Source organism: Anser cygnoides, chromosome 2 (assembly GCF_040182565.1).
Source record: "Anser cygnoides isolate HZ-2024a breed goose chromosome 2, Taihu_goose_T2T_genome, whole genome shotgun sequence".
In the NCBI taxonomy this organism is placed as follows: domain Eukaryota; kingdom Metazoa; phylum Chordata; class Aves; order Anseriformes; family Anatidae; genus Anser; species Anser cygnoides.
In genome coordinates, this window is record NC_089874.1 from 80014373 (window position 1) to 80029412 (window position 15040).

At 41.0% G+C, this 15040-nt stretch overlaps 1 long non-coding RNA gene and 1 other non-coding gene across 4 annotated transcripts; one reads left to right on the forward strand and one right to left on the reverse strand.

Annotated features, from left to right (window-relative positions):
- Positions 1–1679: 1679 nt before the first annotated feature.
- Positions 1680–12721, forward strand: LOC106039916 (uncharacterized). Of its 3 annotated transcripts, XR_010829486.1 has the most exons (5): positions 1680–4076; positions 6311–6427; positions 7107–7186; positions 8056–8143; positions 9153–11203. It is a non-coding gene; the product is annotated as an uncharacterized lncRNA (long non-coding RNA). The 3 variants fall into 3 exon arrangements; XR_010829487.1 differs by lacking the exons at positions 8056–8143; positions 9153–11203 and adding an exon at positions 11822–12721; XR_001209559.3 differs by lacking the exon at positions 8056–8143.
- LOC125180854 (U6 spliceosomal RNA) lies at positions 7765–7867 on the reverse strand. The gene has a single exon (XR_007159770.1). It is a non-coding gene; the product is annotated as a U6 spliceosomal RNA (small nuclear RNA).
- Positions 12722–15040: the final 2319 nt, after the last annotated feature.

The window sequence follows — 15040 nt, forward strand, 5'->3', positions numbered from 1 at the left end:
TTTTAAGAAAGAGAAAAGTAGTATGAATGGTGACGTCGTTCTGGAGGACCAGAATTTATGAGGACTGGAAGGAGAGAAATAGCATTAATCTTTCAGAAAAGAAACAGAGGCAGCATAAAGCACTTGAGAGTGATCTGTACCATACACAGTTTAATATAAATGAACTGGAAATCTAAGTTTTCAACATAGCAGATAAGTTTTACCCCTGAGATGGAGTAGGAATCTCACTGTTTGGAACAGGAATCTCACTGTTAGTAAAGTGATCCCCTGTACTAGACCACATTCCCAAACAAACCTTGCTTGTGGATAGGTTATCATCACTGGTTATTTTCCACAGCTTTTGAAAAAGGTAGAAAATAACCTCTGGGGAAAAAAAAAAAAAAAAAAAAAGTGTTGAACACACCCATAAAACAGTGCTGTCATCTGCACAGAAGAAACAAGCTGTGAGCCTTAGGTAGAAAACCCATTCAGATGGACCTGTACATATGTATGCACATGCCTTAACCATAAATAGTCCAGAAATATATTCCTGTTGCCTAATAAATAGGACAGAGTTTTTTAAGTCAAAGAAGACTTCAAAGTTTTCCAAATCTAATCTTTCTGTTCCTACAAGTTTAAGCACCTATCAGTAATGTCTGTCACAGTAACGTAGAACTGATAAGATAGACAGATGGTTAGACCATCAGTGAACAGCGTGCAGTGTTGCAGTCCGTGTAACACTGCAAACAGATTTGCATGATTTGCACTGTTGTGCTCTGCTTTGATCAAAACCTCTGATTTGAGTGAGGCTGGCTGCAGTCTGCTCCTGTCAGGCTCTTCAAGCCATTGTATTAGTCCAGTGTCTTGGTCCCATGTGCATGTCCGAATTCCACTGACCTGGGTTTTACTCAGTTGTTTCCTGCAGCTAATACCTACAGTTTTCAAAAATATGTTTATAAGTAATCCCTTTAATTGAGACAATGTTAGCTTCTTTGCTTGACATATTTGCTTCTGCAAAACCTTTGGCAAACCTCACTTAGAGTTCTGAGGCTTTCCATTTTAAGGGTGACCTGACTGCAGCCCACCGTGATAACAGGCTATGAAACTTTGATAGCATGTTTCCGTGGACAATTACTATTCTGACTGCTAGTTGCTTGTGTCACAAAGCCTCTCTGTTCACAGAGCTTATCAGGTTTGCAGAGTTTCCTTCTTGCAGGCTCTGTGTTGACGTGAATTTGAGGACTGGTTGATTCTTTTTAACTGTTACAGCATGAATGGATGCATGTATTATGACTCTCATCAAATTGCTGATCTCATTTATTAATGTTCAAAATTAAAGGTAGTGTTACATTGAGTTGCCTTTGTCAAGGAAAGTTAAACTAATATGAAAAGGTTATTTACGATATTGAAGTAAAAATGGGAGAAGTAGGAAAAGGCCACCATGCAGTAAAGTTGCAATGAAGCAGCGTTATGACTCAGAGCTGAATTAATGCTCCACTTCAATATCGTCATTTACGTTGAACAGAGGAGCAAAAAAGCAATAGATAAAACTACTTGCATGGACAAGGAAATTTATATATCCAAAGTTGAAGTAAAACTTTAGGTTAAACTTTTAAACTTTCCCTTTGCAGTTACTGTACTCAAACTGAAACAAGCAATGTAAACTATTCATCAGAGAGACAAATAAATGGCACCTGAAATTGTGTTAAAACAAGGGGTTAAAATCTTTAAAAATTATACAAGTCAGGGATAGTGCTCCCACACAGCAGAAGGAAAAATACTTTTTTTTTGTTTGGTTAATAAAAATATTTTTACATTTTTCTCTCATCATCTTCGTAGTCCTCCTCTGAACTCGCTCCAGTAGTTCTATGTCCCTCTTGTACTGGGGAGTCCAGAACTGGACAAAATACTCCAGGTGTGGCCTCACCAGGACTGAGTAGAGAGGGAGGATCACCTCCCTTGACCTGCTGGCAACACTCTTCTGAACACTCCCCAGGATACCATCGGCCTTCTTGGCCACAAGGGCACATTGCTGGCTCATGGTCAGCCTGCTGTCCGCCAGGACTCCCAGGTCCCTCTCTGCAGAGCTGCTCTTCAGCACGTCAGCCCCCAGCCTGTGGTGGTGCTTGGGGTTATTCCTCCTGAGGTGCAGGACCCTGCACTTTCCCTTGTTGAACTTCATGAGGTTCCTCTTGGCCCAGCGCTCCAGCCTGTCAAGGTCCTTCTGAATGACAGCACATCCCTCCTGGGTATCAGCCTCTCCTCCGAGCTTTGCGTTGTCAGCAGTCTTGCTGAGGGTACACTCCATTCCATCATCCAGATTGTTGTGGAATAAGTTGAAAAAGACTGAACCCAGTACTGACCCCTGGGGGACACCTCTAGCTACAGGCCTCCAAAAATGGCTCGGGTTGGAAAGGACCTTAAAGATGATCTAACTCCAACTCCCCTGCCATAGGTAGGGATGCCACTCAATCGATCAGGTTGGCCAAGGCACCATCCAGCCTGGTCTTGAACACCTCCAGGGATGGGGCATCCACAACTTCTCTTGGCAATCTGTTCCAGTGCCTCACCACCCTTCTACAGTGAAGAATTTCCTCCTAATGCCTAGTCTGTCCTCTTTTAGTTTAAGACCATTCCCACTCGTCCTATGCCTTCTTACTGGTGAGAGATATAAATGGTATAAAACTGGCCTGATTTTTACCCCAAATGGATCTCCTTTTGTCTGAGAAGCTTCCTGTGCTGCTCTGTGGAGAGCAGCCCATGCTGGAGCAGTCCACTCCTGGAGGACTGCACACTATGCTACAGCTCCCAGGCTGGCAGTTCTCAGGCCGGCAGGCATTTGCTTCTGCCCCAGGTTCAGAAGACTTTTTCTGTCAGCCTTTTTCCTGCTAGGGCATGGTCACCTTTATGGCTGCTGCCCTCACCTGGTTACCCAGTCCCATGATAATTTCCTGTCCCCTAAATGACCTCCATCTGGGTTGCTTTTTAGGATTTATTTACTTATTTTTCTTAAATGCCAGGCCCAGCCTGGTGGCCTACGTGGTCTCCAGCCCCCGGCTCCTCCTGCTGGGTCCTGCGCAGCCATGTTGTATCCCCAGCATTGGTGTTCAGCAGGGACTGGAACCATCTGCACCTGTCCTGCTCCCAGTGCCAGGAGAAGCTCTGGATGAGCTGTCGTGGTGTGGAGGAGCTGCGGTCCCTGCACCTAGGTGAGATGCTGTGGGAACGGTAGCTGGAGGGGCTCTGCTGCCGCTGCTGCTGATGCCGCCCCAGCACTGTGTTGCGCTGGAACCTGCTCCGGGGCTGGCGGGCCGAGGCATCCTGCATTGGGCGTGGCACCAGCCTCACGATCGCAATGATGGGCCAGCAGCAGAGAGGGCAGGTGGCTCTGTGGGCAGACCATGGCTGGATGCACTCCACGCAGAAGGAGTGCCCGCAGGGGTCCACAAAAGCTGCGTCAGCCACCAGGCCCAAGCAGATGGTGCAGGTCTCTTCTCTTGGGGCTTCCTCTGGCAGCTTCTGGTGTGGATTGTTCATGGTGCTCGCCTCTTTCTTGGTGTGGAGATGCTTGTCCTCCTCGGAACACTGCTTTGAAGACAAGCAGGTATCAAGCACCTCCAGTCCTCAGCACCTCCCTTGCGGGTCAATGGCAGAACCTAAGAGACTCACTACCCACCACCAGTGCCTCAATGCTTTGTGCCCCACCAGAAGGACCTTGATGCCTTGCCTGCAACCAGAGGGATCTCAGCATCTCACGTGTCCCCAGAAGGATGTCGATGTCTCGTGTTCAAGCAGAAGGACCTGGATGCCTGACCTGCAACCCGAAAGACCTCAGCGTCTCTCTTGCCACAGGAAGGATTTTGACATCTTGTGTTCCACAGGAAGAACCTCAGCATCGCACCTTCCACTAACACCACCACCTCTTGCTTTCCAGCAATAGGACCTCGACCTCTTGAATGCCACCAGCCAGACTCAATGCAGGCTGGATGCTCAGGGCTGTTACGGCCAGCTGCCTTTTATGAGGCCATAGGGTGACAGTGACTCTGGGGTGACATCACACGGCTCTTGGGGTGCCCCCGATGGCAGTGCTAATGGAGGTAATGTGACTGTTGTGAGAAAATGCTGACATGAAATGGCTGCTCCATGCTGACAGGAGCAACGTCTGCCAGGCTGGGGTCCAGGCTGGGTGCTCGGCCTTTGGCCTGGGAACTGCGCCTTGGAGCCAGGGCCATCCTTGACATGCAGCTGAACACCTGAGCAGCAGAGCATAATTGGAACTACTGTTCAGTGTTTTCAGGCCTCCTGGGGAGTTGCTAGCAAAGACAAAATAACTTAGGATGTGGTATAAAATGTTTTTGAAGAAAGCAAAGAATTGTGTAATTGGAACAATGACTATTCTATTAGAAGTAGTCACAGTTTATAGTCATTACCCATAGAAAGAAGTTTTGTTTAAGAGATAACTTTTAAAAAAAAGTTGGTTTGTTGTTTTCCTTGAATTAAATATTTACATGTAAAAATGTAGATGTGTGCTAACAAAATTTGCTGATGGCAGAACCTGAGAAGCGTTGTCAACATAAAGGTAGAATTGGAATATCATAGAGGTGTCCAACCTTGAGAAATGAAGTAATAAAAATGGGAAAGATGTAATAATAGAAAGTGCAGAGTCATGCATTAGAGACTAATGAGAAGAAAATCTTTTATACCATAGCATTTTACAAGGTAGATATGAAGGAGGGAAGTGCAATGCTTGGTAGTCATTGTTTGAATGTTTTTGAATCATCACTGTGATGTGGATGCGAAAATGGTGCATACAGTTCTAGGGATATTAGAGAGGCATTTATGTAGAGAAAGAAAAGTTTTCAGGTTGTTGTGCAAAACACTGGTCAGAGCTCTGGAAGATTGCTTAAAATTCTGTCCACCTTCCTTCAAGAGAGATCAATTTTCAGCTAGAAATGATGAAGAAAATGTCCACTAGAATAAAAAGAGAATGGAAAGCCCATCTCTTGGGACAATGATAAAAGAACTTGGCTTGCTTATCATAGAAAAACAAAGATTGAAAGTGGATATGATTTTTTTTTTTTCTGTACACTCAGAAAGGAATAAGCCCTAGAAAGCAAAGAGCTTTTGAAACTTGAAAGACAGAATTGACTTAAAAGGAAATACATACAAACATGCAATGAGTAAAGTGACTCTTTAAGTGTAAAGACCCCTCCAAGGGGTGAAAGGGTGCAAAAATGCTTGGAAAATCACATTTGAAGATAAATTACCGATGGTTTGCCATAAAAATGGAAAGGGGTATCAGGTTCAGTTTGAGTTAAGATTATATGATTTGATTGTCTGTGATTGCACAGGAGTGTCATCAGTGACCCAAGAAGTCTTTTATGCCTGTGTTCCTCATTACCCAAGTGATATAAATTGGTGTAAAGCCCCTTGAGCTTTTCTGTGCTAATTAACTGTGCTCCAATACTACTCACCTTTCAGCAAATCAGAACTGCATTTTAGGTAATTAAGTTTAGCAAATCTCACTGCAGTGAGTATTGGCTTGTGGGAATCTTTCCTGAGGACATCTCTACTTTTCCCTAAAGTTTTAAAGTGTTTTTGAAAAGCCATCTTTCTTCAATACACATGAGTATCTGAAGAGGAACATCAGTGCATGTCCAGAGTGGCTGGCCTCTCTTTGTGTGTGTTGAGAAATAATTTTGCTAAAATAATGATGTCATCTGAAAAGTTTCACTGTGTATATATTATTATTACTTTTGGTCTCATATTTATTACAGACTGCACAAATCCCTTTTTGTGAGAATTTTTACTCTTGCTTCAAAGTGGTACTTCTAATTGTGTTGTAGAGTTATCTTCATCACAGTTTTACTTGCCAAGAAAAAAAAAAAAAACACTTTTTATTTGAGAAATACCAAACATCCTTAGAAGGAGAGAGAAATTTGGGCATAGTACAAAAGGGAGCTAGCTCTTAAACCAAGCAAAACAAGTTGTGCTTGTACTTCTCTTAGAAATCCTGCCATGAGGCACAGGGGTTGCACTTGATAATTGATCACACGAGGAAGAGAATAATGCAATTCTGCCTCACAGACAAGGATGATCACCTGAAACTGTAGATGTAGCAAATAATTGTTCCACACATACGTGGTTTTGGACATGAAATCATCTTTTTCTCTCATATCAAGCATAGACAGGAAAGTAGAAGACAGGGACAAGTCTCTGGGTCCTGCTGTGGATGACAGCTTCTGATTCCGGAGACATGCCAGATAGACAGTGCTTCATCCCGTGAAATATTTTCCTGGTTTGGGGCAATAAATACTCTCTTCTATTTCAGACTCCCTCAGAGTAGTTCTGCATGCCACTGTGGAATAAATGGTGAATATTAAATTAAACCCTTTGTTGTGTATGAACTGCACTACACAACATGAGGAAGAAAGCAGTAGTGAAGATGGTAAGCCTGCAAGAGGAGGTGCCAAGTACTGCATGATCTCCAGGCATGCATACCTGATGGTGATCTGCTCTGTAACTGTGGATGAAGTAGCCAATTTGATACATGCAAAAATAAAATTACATTAGAAGCATACAACTCTGACACGTGGGTTTGCTCAGAGAAGAAAAAAAATCTGCTGGTTTTCTAGAATATTCTGATTCAATTGCTAACAGTGAAAATGCACAAATTAGGAACATTATGATTTCCTTAAAATGTCTGGCTCAGTGAAAGCAGGGCCTGAGCAAAACAATGTGCCTGCAGTTTTAAAAATCTCTGCTTTTAGAAATAGGGAACAATTACAAGACTTTTCTTAAGAAAGGCATGCTGACAGCTGTAAGAAGCCAATGTTAATAGTGCTATTAAAATCAGTGTAAGTGATTGTACTAGTAGGGCAATCAAGATTTGGCCCCATACCCTTGCTTTGTAAACATCAACATCCCTGAGATTAATATAATACTGACTAGCCAATTACATGTTAAAACCTTAGTAAAATTAATTGTGTTTGAAAGGCTGTTCCTTTAAAATGTAAAGTAAATGGCTGAAATGAAATGTGGGATACAGGGGGAGAAGAGAAAATCAATAAACCAGCAAACTGTAAAAGATGTGGAAATAACTTCTTTATGTTTTCCTGTTTTTGTAGTTTATAGTTAGCACCAGTACATAAATCTAAGAGCTTTGTTCAAGGGAAGAAAAGTAGATCCAAATCTAAAGAGCGTTGTGGTGAGTTGCCTTTTCCTCAATGAATTCTTTCTTCTATGAAATGTGAGATTGTATTTATTTATTTATTTATTATTTTGTAATACTGTGTGAAGGTTGGTTAACAAGTGTTTGGGTTTTACTTTTTGTTTGTTTGTATGTATTCTGTATTATGTGTACATACGTCATTTCGTTACCACTGATTTTCCAAAACTGGAGTTCACTGATCCTGACAAATTTCCATTAAGTGTTTCTATCAGAAGGGAAGAGAGATATTTTAAAAATATGTACTGAAAGTCATCAAGTACATCAGAGAGATTGTTTGGGTTACTTATAAGGGTTTTATTGTGCCTTGAACTTTTATGTTCCAGAACACAGAATGGAATGGAATGGAATGGAATGGAATGGAATGGAATGGAATGGAATGGAATGGAATGGAATGGAATGGAATGGAATAGTTCAGTTGGAAGGGATCTATAAGATCATTGGCCTGACTGCCTGAACACTTCAGGGCTGACTAAAAGTTAAAGCATATTAATGCGGGCATTGACCAAATGCCTCCTGAACACTGAAAGGCATTGGGCATCAACCACCTCTCTAGGAAGCTTGTTCCAGTGTTCATGAATTTGCATGTAATCTTTATGCAGGGGCCATGCTAATCTTCTATCATTCCAATTTTAGCGTATGTGCTGCTGAAGTGATCACATATTCAGGTCTATCTTAAAGGCATTAACTGATTAGAAATGCATTTTTAGTTGTGACTATGTAAACCTGTGCTGGGTGTCTATACAATGAAATGCTATGGGGTGAGAGGTAGTCCTTAGGAGAATTTCAGAGATCATTCCAGCTACAGGGCTGCTGACAGATTACCACAAAAATGCTCTTGCATCCAGGAAGACTGGCCCCTTCCTCATGATTTCAGAATAAAAAAAGGTGATTGGGAAATGGGCAAGAAAGGTTGGTGTATATCACTAGATGCAGGTATGTCTCCTCATCCATCATTTTCTTGCTTTTCAGTTGTATACTAGAGGCTTATTAAGTACCTCGTATATTCACACGTCTGAGAAAGAAGAGAAGGAAAAGGTTTGATTTGGGGATATGGGGGCTGGATATAGAACAAATCTAGCATTCGGCCATCTCAATTGTAAATTGAGGTGAAATGGTCTAGAGCTCTCCCACCTTCAATCCAGCCACTCAATAGAAGAAGATTTATCAGAGTTTGGGTCAGGTTCAGAGGAAAACTTTGGGACCTGGCATGCAAGAACAGTGCAAAATGATTGAAAGGAATGAATGGATGCAGAAAAGTTGCTAAGGAGAAGATAAGCAGCAGTGCCAGGCCTGCTTAATGAACAGCAATTAACAATGAAGGTGCCAGAGATTGGGAACATCACTATATGTGGAAATAAAATATCTGTGTGATATTATATTGTAGTCATTAGGGTTCTTGCAAGGAGCACGTGCTCCAGGCTGGCGACAGCTACTCCTAATTTCATTATTTCTAATCACAGCCAAAAGTGTTTCTGCCACATCTACAGCACAGACCTTTGTGGTTGGTCTTGGTCTTTAGGGCTTTAAAGATTTTTGTTGGACATCTCCAGAGTGAGGATCTGGCAAGACCTGAAAGTTTCATGCCCTGGCATGGCAAGATTATGCGGTCAGTGAACCTGCAGATGGACTACATGTTTATGTTCTGAACCTGCTAATGGGGGCTTAAAATGAAATTTTTCATTCAGTTACTTTATTCCTGTCAGAATGAAGTGCCTGAGTAAGCTACTTAACTAGTCATGACAGGGATTTTATTCTTAGAAGGAGCAGGTAGGGGACTTTAAGTCTAAAGAATGTGCAGAGTATAGATCAAAAGTAAGATTCTTCACAACAAATTTAGCTTACTTCACTAAACACAAAGCATCTGACAACAGATCAAAGTATTCTTATATTTAGTCACTTTGATAGGTATTGATTTTTATTTTTCTCCACATTTTATTTCCAGAGAATGGCCATAAAGAATTGCAGAAGGATAGGTAGAAAGAGCTCCTCATTTGGTGGGCTGACTGAAATCAATGAAGCCATGGCTGCAGACATCATCTGAGGCCCTGGCCTGTAGGATCCCTTCTTTGCATGAGGAACATGTTATAAATCCTGTGGTAGTTTTGTTTGTTTGTTTTCTGGTATCTGAGTAAAGTAGTGGGGGGGTGCTTGTAATGTAAATATTTGCATTAAATTAGAAATCTTGGTTTTGAAATTCTGGATTTCAAATAATGAATGGGGCAACTAAGTTACATAGACAGTAGTGATACATAAACGTGGATAGAAACACAAGGAATAAGCACATACTTGCAAATATCAGCAAACATTTTTACTTTGTTCCTGGACAAAAGGCAAAAGTAACTAGAATGAAAAAGAAATAGGAGCTCATTACAGAAAACAGCAGTACTAGAAGTGTTGGGATTAGTGGAAAAGGATGAGTGATTTTACAAATAAGCTTCACTTTTTTAGATGTGTTAAGCTGGAAAGTAATTGGAATCTATGGAGTATATATAACTAAGAAAATGTCAGTTGATGACCCTACGGAATGGGAATTTTGCCATAGCTTAATTGGGACTGTCATTTTACGCTGTGCTTCATCACTAACAGTTCAGGGATCTGATCCACAAGTGACTGCACCAGTTGGAGTATTTCCATTGCTTTCAGTGATCTTTGGATCAGACTCATGCTGCAGATGCACCCCTCTTCTGTCTGAGGGATAATTTCATACTCAACTGTCAGAGCTATCAGAAAAGCCTTAGGCAAGGTTAGGAAAGAGCATCTACATCTGGACAGAGACCTTGAGATGTGAGCAGTATAACGATTTTTAAAACCACCACTGTGATTTTTCTTGGACTAAAAATTTGAATAAATGTATTCCTTTATTGCTAGCTTGTAACAGCCAACCTTCCTAGCAAAAGTAAAAATTTTCCTGTGCATTGAGTCATCTCAAGAACTTTGGAACAGTTGTATCCTACACAAGTCCTATTAAACTAAATGTAGACTATTGCTACTTTTCTTCCATACAGGAATCATGTGTTTTCTATGTGCAAGCATCAGTTTTGTAAGAGTCACTGAGCAGAGCTCTGCTGTTTACTTAAACATGTTGAACGTGAAGTATCAGAATAATCCCTTAATATCCAAGAGGCTTTTCACCTGTGAACAGTTATGCAGAGCTCAGACATTTGGTGGGACTGGGGCAAGGGTGTTCATTAACCCTCAAAACAGTGTCCAGATACTCAGTTTTGACTAAAAGAAGAGTATTGCGTGTAAATTTACAGACTTTAAATGCTTATTCATCCCAGGAAAAATTGAACTACTTTTCTGTCAGCCTGATTGCTGGATGTAGCAATTTGATTCTTTTTAGAACTAGAAAGCAAATGCTTCTACCACCCAAGAAAAAGTAAGATAGCATCTATTATTGTGTACCCAGTCATTGTCGCTCTTCCACTACACTGTGAATATCTGTCTTTTTCTGCTGTGTCTTCAGATAGATAAAAGACTCCAGAATAAGTTGCTCAGCTTTATACAACAAAGTGACTTTTAAAATTCATTAACTCTTGTTCTTTCCAATAGAGCTTTTAATGCAGTCACCTTACAATATTTAGCTATAAAATATAGTCCTGCTGGTGTCCTCTAAATAGATTAGTTCACAAAGATAACACCCAAAAAAGTCTTTTTAGTTGATGTTGGGGAAAAAAAATAATTTAGTTTAATTTCTGGTGTCTCCAAATGTTGCCCATCTCTCTGTAATTGTATGGCATTATCACTGCTCACTATTCAGTCTATTCTTGCATAGAGAATTAAAACATCATTCGAGTTTCCTCTGAGGATGGATTAACAAGATCTGCTGTGACATGACTTGATTAATTAATGAGACTGGAGTATTCTTTGGTCCTTATGTGCTGTTCTTGAACTTCTTAGACGGGAAAATTCTAACCTTCAATATTTTAGAAGCCAACTGTGTAAAAGCAAAATTCTTGTATGACCTTCACTAATAATAAAACTGAAAATGCATTATAGAGTGCACCTGGATAGTTGTACATATTCAAGGTGATTTAATTCTTTCTTTTTCTTTTCCTTTTCCTTTTTTTTTTCTTTCTTTTTTTTTTTTTCATATTTAAAGAATGAAAGCACACGTGAAGTACAGAAATCTACTTCACAGACTGTTTAAAATATAGTCAGACACCCCTCTACCTTTCCTTTAGCAGCCTTCTAAAAAGAGAAATATCTCTGTGAGTTCTGCATTGTGAAAAGCAATCTCACCCAGAACACATCCCTAATGAAATGAAGAAGGTTCTCAAAGGGCAAATACAAGATGACAGCTAGCATATCCCATCCATTGGCTCTGTTTTAAGAACTTTGTGTCCATAATTGAGTAACAGGTATGCAAAACCACCTCTGTGATATATATGCAAGATATATACATTTAAATACAGCCAGATCGGTCTATCTCACCAAGAGACTGAGACTAGTCCAAGACCAAAAAAATCTCTTTCATTTTTCAGATGACATGCACAACAGAGGTGTTCGGATCCAAGAAGCATAATAGGTTCCTCTAAAAAAACTCTGACTGAATTGGAACTCTGAAACTTGTCTCCTACTAATAGGATTTTTTTTAATTTTTTTTTTCAGCATTGTATTGTGAGCACTATGAAAATAAATTGCCTAAGAGCTGTGGGAATTATGTCAAGAAATCAAAATCTTTGGTAATGTGTAGTTCTGTCAGCATTTGTCTTTTCCATAACAGTTGGCAGTCCTTTCTAGGTAGAAGGGATTTTCACTGGGAACTGAAGAAGTTTCACAGCAAGAAAGATCTGGCTGCAAGCAACTGAAAGCAGGCTAATTAATCATTCACTGACCAAAGATCAAAACCCTACAGTGCAAGACTTTCTGCAGATTGTGTCGTAGGCAAAGAACCCTTCTCTCACTTTTTAAAGCTGTAGCAGAGAACGTTTGCAATAGAAATGATGTTTGGAGCATTTTAAGCACTGACCTGTTAAATAAAAGAGGTGGAAAGACCATCTTTGTCTTCACTGGCTACCTTTTAAACACTGTTTTCTTGAATAAATGCATTCTGTCAAAGCCTCCAAGATTGAGCACTCCAGAAACAACAGGCAGGAGAACTCCTTGTTTGCAATGCTGAAGAGGACAGAGGGGAGCATGATAATACTGTAAATTGAATTTTTCTGTGGAACTTAGTTGGTTTTGTCATAAAGTCATCTCAGTGGAAGCTCTCAGGATCTATGGTTTGCATGTTGGTGCTAAGGATGGTAGATAGCTTTTCGCCACCTTCCCCACTCTGACCGAACAGAAAGAAATCTTTTGTGAAATTAAGCTCACGAGCCTTACTACATTCTGTACTCCTCTCAATAAATTGTTTCTCAGTATGTTAGAGTAAATGTCACAAATTTCATGTACAGTGAAAAACAGAGTTGGAAATTAGATTTGCTATCTAATCAAACGGATCAAAATGATTGTTGCTATTGTATACGAAGAAAGGCAATAACTATGAAATGTACATTTCCTCCTCAGAGATATTTTGAAAGAAATTAATAAGATTAACATTGCAGATGTCAGCTGTTTTTGCCTTTTTGAATGCCAGACAACATTAGCAAAAAAGAACCAGATGTAAGTTCTTTAGCTAATAGCATTAGACCGCTTCCCTCCTACATGCAGGCATGAGATTTGTTTTAATGAAATTAGACCCGAACACATCCAACAATCCTAAGTCAGTAGTACAGCTAGGAAATAATTTATTGTAGGTGACAGGAACAGCTATAAAATACAAGCTATTTCTAGTGAAATGGAAAAAATGAATTATTAGCCACTGATGGCCACCAGTATTACTGATCTCAGAAGGATAATGACAACGGCATCAGTGGTTGAGCAGGGATTGCATGGACCTCTTGAAATGAGTCAGGCCCTTTGTAACATCATGGAAAATCTGAAGTTGTCTTTGCCCATCCTAATTTGGGGGTATGAGTCACACACAGCTGCTTGACATCTCTGCATATGTAAATGGTGCCATATCAGGGGCGTAAATATTCCCACTGAAAATGGTGTTTCACATAGTCTGGACAAGTATTGGTATAGTTATCTAGTATTTATATTAACTTTCTTTCACTCCACCAACTTGCAAGCATTTGAATACAATTTTCCTTCATTAATGTTTGGCTTGGATAAATATCATACAATCATAGAATGGTTGGACCTTAAAGACCATCCAGTTCCAACATTCCTGCCATGGGCAGGGACACCTCCCACCAGACCAGGTTGCCCAAAGCCCCATCCACCCTGGCCTTGAACACTTGCTGGGATGGGGCATCCACAGCTTCTCTGAGCAACTGTCTTGTCCCACTCTGTGGGTTGCGGGGGAGATGAATCTTTATAATACCACAACAAAAGGGTTATCTCTGCTTGGCAGGGCCACGGAGGTGGCAGAGTCATGACAATGTCTCAGAGGAACACTACAAGCAATTTATTAGTTCTTTATAACAATAATCAAAAAAAAAAAGTGCAGAAAAAAGTGTTTGGCACAGGTGTTAATGCTTTATCTATTGCTTTACTGCATAACTGGAGGGGAGAAAGGGTTTCTCCACCCTTGGATCCAGTGTTGTCTTGAATCGGGGTCTTGATCAGCAGGTCAACACTGGCAAAAATATGAGCCCACGTTTATATAGTCTCATTGATCCAGGACCACCCAGACATGTGTGGTTTGGTGTTCTGGAATCTTCAGGAGGATTCTCAGTGATAGCACAACCCCACCTCACCCTCAGCAAGTTGCCCAAACTGATGTTCCCCAACCAGAAAGGGGGAACAGAGGAAGGCATCCGCCATCCTGTCTCTGCAGGGCTCCAGTCTGTCAATCTCCTGCTTGAGTTGTTTGAGGCAAAGAGAGGTCAAGTTCTTTACTGGTCTTAACAATGTGGTCCAGTGCCTCACAACCCTCATAGTGAAGAATTTCTTCCAAATATCTAATCTAAATCTACCCTCTTTTAGTTAAAAGCTATTACCCCTTGTCCTATCACTACATTCCCTGGCAGAGAGTCCCTCTGCAGCTATCCTGTAGGCCATGTTTAGGTACTGAAAGGCTTCCAAGAGGTCTCCCTGGAACCTTCCATTCTCCAGGATGAGCAACTCCAACTCCTTCAGCCTGTCTTCATAGGATAGGTGCTCCAGCCCTTTGGTCATCCTTATGGCCCTCCTCTGGACTTGCTCTAACAGGTCCGTAACTGGAACGCAGTGACCTAGGTGGGTTCCCACAAGAGCAGAGTAGAGAGGGAGTATCACATGCCTTGACCTTCTGGACACACTTCTTTTGATGTAACCCAGAATACAGTTAGTCTTCTGAGCTGCAAGACACATTGCTGGCTTATATTGAGTTTTTCATCAGCCAACTTTATTTATTAGTTTAGATTTCAGATGTGAAGCTCCTTAGAGGTTGTGCCTAACCAGCACGTGCTCAAGCCTTTCACTTGCAAATACTTCCCTTGAAATTAGAGCTGTATAGATCTGCGGTTTGTCTGTCCAGTTCCAGTTTTGAACATCTGCACTGAAATCAGTGGACCTGCTTCACTTTTTGCCTTAGAGGAGCTTGCTTCTGGACCTAAGTAACATGGATGAAGCAACCTGGCCCATCTGAAGGTGTCTGGGAGCTAAACTAGATAATCCATGTAAAAGAAAGGTGAAGCAGATTGAGCTAAGAAAGCTGAAGAACAGTAAAGGTGATCAGAAACTTGGGGAAGGGGATATAGGGAAACACAGGAGGATATATCGATGGAAGGAAATCTTGGACTGAAATGCAGAAAAAGTGAAATTGGCTGCTGAAGTTAAGATGATAATTAGAGGCTC